This window comes from Poecilia latipinna, unplaced genomic scaffold, assembly GCF_001443285.1.
Source record: "Poecilia latipinna isolate Pla-1442-1.1 unplaced genomic scaffold, P_latipinna-1.0 Scaffold1306, whole genome shotgun sequence".
Taxonomy (NCBI): domain Eukaryota; kingdom Metazoa; phylum Chordata; class Actinopteri; order Cyprinodontiformes; family Poeciliidae; genus Poecilia; species Poecilia latipinna.
This window is the reverse complement of record NW_015113922.1, coordinates 299,573-303,946: the sequence shown is the minus strand read 5'-3', so window position 1 is coordinate 303,946 and position 4,374 is coordinate 299,573. Positions and strand designations below refer to the sequence as shown.

The 4,374-nt window shown below is 39.7% G+C and overlaps 1 protein-coding gene across 1 annotated transcript in view; it reads right to left on the bottom strand.

The window, feature by feature from the left end:
- LOC106961501 (ankyrin repeat domain-containing protein 27-like) overlaps nt 1-2,399 on the bottom strand; it is a 28,687-nt gene extending 26,288 nt beyond the window's left edge. Inside the window, exon 1 of the mRNA XM_015055274.1 lies at nt 2,378-2,399. The gene's annotated coding sequence lies outside the window, so the exon portion shown is untranslated. The remainder of the gene's footprint in view (nt 1-2,377) is intronic.
- Between the last annotated feature and the right edge of the window lie 1,975 nt (nt 2,400-4,374).

Here is a 4,374-nt window from a genome sequence, read left to right as displayed (position 1 = left end):
TAATCCATCGACCAGAACAACAATATCCCTCAGTGCTGAGGCATCTTCTGCTGTTTTGATTGAGCAAAGTAGGAAGGTATACCGCTCCAAAATGGCCGCCATATTTCCTGCGCCGGAGCGGTCCATGAGGCGTCTATGCTTATATTATGTATATGGGGAAACGCGGATTGACGTAACACCGGCTTGATTTTTTCCCAACACTTCGCTAACATTCGGCATGCTAAGCTAAATATGTTAACACCGAGCCCTTTGGCGAACGTGACGTCTAGGTTGAGCTCAACTCAAAATAATAGTTATAAACCATCTCAGAAAAAAATTACTTACCAAGCGCAGTAAATAACGCAAACATGTGGAAAGTAAATAGTCCTGAAATAACTTGGCTTCTGTCGCTTCGCTTCGGTGGGAATCTGTGATTCTGGGGCGGAGTCAGTGAATTAACTCCTTCAGTGTTATAGCCGCTGGTGGAGTTCAGAGTTAATAAGTCAAAAGTTATTGATTCTATTTTAACACCTCTAGATTTGATACGGAAACACTTTGTTTTAACACTTTAGTTGAACTACTAATAATATACACCCCAGTTACATAAACAGAATGTGACTCTATAAGAGTAAAATTAACTCTGCTTTTGCACAAAGTCTACTAACACCAAAACATTTAACACTTTTGAATTTGCTGTGTGAAACATGCATGCAGACAAGTTTCAAATAACTGCACGGCTGCCTCTGCATGCCATACAGTGCTGCACAAGCTTGTTAATCACACTTTCATTTAAGTCAGTTGTGTGACAGCAAGAAAACAAGACTTGCATCAACTTTCACCTGTCTGTCCATCTGTCTGTCCATCTGTCCTGTCAGCCAAGACGGCTGACAGGATGTTTCTTGTGATAATAGTTTAAAATGAATATCATTCCCCAAGTTGGTCAACTTTTTGATATAGTATTTTTTGTATTTTTTCCTGTTTGTCTCTTTCTCCAGAAGTTAACTTCACTGCAAACATAACATCAATATTTTACAGCCAAATTTCGATACCAAAGATCTCAGCATTACAGGCAAAAAACTTTAACATGTTGGCATAAAACACAAACAACCCTTTGAAGGATCCTTACAGAGATCAGATGACAGACCTGAATGGTCTCCACACCCAGTTCATCTGAGTCTCTGCAGCAATAAATCAGCACCTCACCTAATCACTCTGCTCCCAGATCAGCTTCATCCTCACTCAGCTCCAGGACACATCAGATAACCGGAAGCCACCACAGACAGTCTGCCCGTCTGATCAGCCCCCTGTCAGGCAGCTGAGTGAGAACAAAGCAGAGGACTGAGTCACATGACCGCCAAGGTCCTCGTGACCTCATGGACTCCTAGTACACAGCGTCAAGTGGTGCGGAGGAATGTCTATCCCCTCGGGATCCACACCAAGCTTATTACACACTTCAAATTAAAGCGGCTCTCTTGGCCAGAGCCTAATTGTTATTACAGCAGCAGAACTAAAGCGGCGATTATGGGTAATCAATAATATGCTATGTTGACATCACAGCTGATAAGATAAGCAGTTGTGGTTCTAAAGAGTTGTGAAAACTATTTGCCTCTTACAGATTCTCTTGTCACACTTTAATGTTTGAGATCAATTTATTCATTTCTGTAAATCAACTCAAATAAATAAAGAAGCAGAAGTTTCCAAATGATTAGTTCATTTACTACAGCCTGGGACTACATGGAAAAGTTATTGCTTCTCTTGTTAAGTCTTGAATTGCCTGAGATAACCCACATGATTTAACAATCAGCAGCACAACATTCAGGACACTTCCTGTCAAGCTGCTAAAGCACTGAAGATCTACACCATCTCATTAAGATCAGTACTTGTGATTCAGAGATAAAAATATAATAAAATGACAATGAGAGCATTCCAAGGCCAACAGTACTGCTAACAAAAAAAGGTCTGTTCTGTATCTAGTTGATCCATAAAGCAGCAATAAATAATATAAGGAGAAAAAGGAAGGAAGAATAGAATACATGGATGTAGAAAACAGGGAGGGAAAAAAAGCAGAGATAATTCATGAGAATAGAAAGAGAAAGAAGCAAAGAGAAGAAAAATTGAAGTGCCGAAAGTAGCAACATGGGGCAATACAGAAGGGAAATTAAGAAGTCATGGAGGAAGGAGCTAATGAAACAAGGAAGAAAGGAGACAGTGGAGAGGGTAAAATGTAGAAATAAATTATGCCCATGATATTATTAAGATAGTTATCACACCCTGGAAAAGTAAGAAGTGTAGATTGTGACTTAATAAAAACTATTTTGCAAAGTGTGCTGAATTTTCTCCACATTGACAGAAATGTCTAATGACAGCCTACCAGTTATAAAGTTTAGGAGTCAGTTACCTTCTTACATACAAGCAGGTTGGTTTAGATTAACCTTTTCTCTCAATAAATGGAATCATCATTTCAAGAATGTTTTCCATACTCCGGTTAAATTGATGTAAAATGTTTGATGATCTGAGATATAAACGTGTGGGGAGAGGAAATGCAAAGAGATGTTATATGGAAAATTCTTTTCCACAGTAAAGAGCTGGTCACCCGATCTGTTCAAACATTCAGTTGAAAATAAAACAAGTCCATATAAAATGTTTTTTTGTACTGATAAATTAAAGTAGCAGACATAAAAAGTATTCCTCCTTGAGTTATTGATTTTTGTCTCCGTCTTCTCAAACTCGGTCAGTCGTGGCAGATGACCGCTCATACTGAGCCAGGTTCTTGTTCTGTTGGAGGTTTTTTCTTGTTAAAGGGGAGTTTTTCCTCTCCACTGTTTGCATGCATGCTATGTGTGAGGGTTTTTACTAAATATCCATCCATCCATTATGCAGCAGCTGTTCCTGGGATTATACAAAGAAGAGATCAGTTCAGTAGAATGTGTCTTGAAAAGATTTTGGGTGATTCTTCAGGAAGTTCAGTCCAGACACAGATTGGTCAAAAACAAGGAAACTACTTCATTGAGACAGACAGCGAGACAGATCAGATGAACTGCTGGAGGCCCTGTAGCACCTTCTCTGACCCTCGATTCCCACCTTTTACCTGCATATGTTCACATGGCAGTCAAGTATTAAAGGCAGCTCAACTTCCACCGGAAAAAAACGTAACTGTAACATGCAAACCAAAAAATAATTATAATCGCACATTTCAAAAATCCAAACCAACCTGTAGTATCGGCGTGCTTGATCTGAGACAGAAATTAACATAGCAATTACTTTGAAAATCTTTAAGTACAGAGGAAATCCCACCGATGTGAATCAGCTTCGTTGTGTCCGACTCAGATGCGATCAGAAGCAGTAAACAAAAGGCAACATAAATCCAGCAATCAGAAACTAGTCTGTTAGCATTAGCTCTGCACAACTGTTAGCTTCCCTAATACGCTAGCGTAAAAAACTAGCAATCCCATTGTGAAAGGTCCGCCAGTAAGGAGGATTCCGCCCTGACTGTGTTTACCTGTAGTGATGAAGTCCCTCAGGTTAGCAACACGTCGGCATGTTGGAGCCAAAGCCCCACAGCAGCCTCCCAAGAGCCGCGGCCAGCTGGAAGCTAAACAGCTGTTTAGCTCAGGTTGCCTCCTCTTCCCCGGAACGCAACCAGAACCGAGAACATGAAGCTGGCAGAGCCTTTTAGGTTTACAGCGTGTTCAATACGCGAACCCACAGCTCATAGAAACAGCGCACACTGGGGTCACTAATACGCAGCAGTTTAATCAGCAGCGCTTCCCTTTTATTTTAACTAGTGTGTACATACCTAATTTATAGTGACCTCTACTGGTCACCCGATGCAGTCAATGGTAAACATGAACTACTTCGAAAGTAGTAAGTTCCAAGCACGTAAAAGCAAGCGAATAAACCATCTATACAAACAATTTTGGGGTTTTATTATCTGTAAGCCATAATATTGGCTTGAAATACTTCCATCTAACTACTGCAATGTATCTAGTTTTTCCCTATATAAAATTAGTGACATATTTTATTTTATGACATTCTAAATTTGAGATGAAGGCTTACTGCATAAAAGCCTTTATGCAGTAAGCATAAAGGCTTACTGGGGTCGGGGGGGAGCAAGGCTCTGGAATCTATATTCTTCGTATTTTTCATAAACTGATTGATATTCATATTTTAACTCTCCCCATTTTACTCTATAGTCATTGCATTCATGGAAATATGGTTTATTACCTCATCCCAAGTCTGAATGTTGCATAAAGTAAAAACAGAACAGCTTTCTGGATTGATGAAATGTTTTCTTAGCAACACTAACACCCATTCAGCTGGTTTCCAGTCACCTCATCAGGGGTTCATTCTATGGAGGACCAAAACAGACATAATAAGAAATAAAATATATGTGTA